Here is a 515-nt window from a genome sequence, read left to right on the forward strand (position 1 = left end):
CCTTATGTATTTCTAAACATAGCAAAATATGAAATTCTTCACACTTTAAACATTACAATACAACTGATATCAATGAACGAGAAAGTTAAGTAAATCTTCAGAGTATCCCTTCCTTCACAGACGCCAACAGTGCCCCCTTTTCATTCACGATTCAGCGTGTCTTCCATGTATCTCTAGAATAAACATTTACACATCGTTCCAATAGCCAGAACAGTGTATATCGTATATGAACCTCTTTAGCTTGGAGTCTTTCAGTGACTCCATGGGCAAATGTCCATAAGGTTTATATCCTGAGGAAGGAGAGGCTAGGGAAGGGAGTAATGTGCTTTTCCACAGCTTGGGATAATAGGTATCAAGACTTTCTCTTTATGTTTGGGACAAAGGTCGAGGCGCGTCGCCATACATTTCCCTCGTACGGACTATGTAGAATCTGGCCTTTTTGCATGGAGACGGTGCTGTTTAGAGTAAGCGGAATTCATGGCTTAATTTTTTGTAATTTTTCTTGAGTCTCCTGA

The sequence above is a fragment of the Penaeus monodon genome, chromosome 19 (assembly GCF_015228065.2).
Source record: "Penaeus monodon isolate SGIC_2016 chromosome 19, NSTDA_Pmon_1, whole genome shotgun sequence".
NCBI lineage: Eukaryota > Metazoa > Arthropoda > Malacostraca > Decapoda > Penaeidae > Penaeus > Penaeus monodon.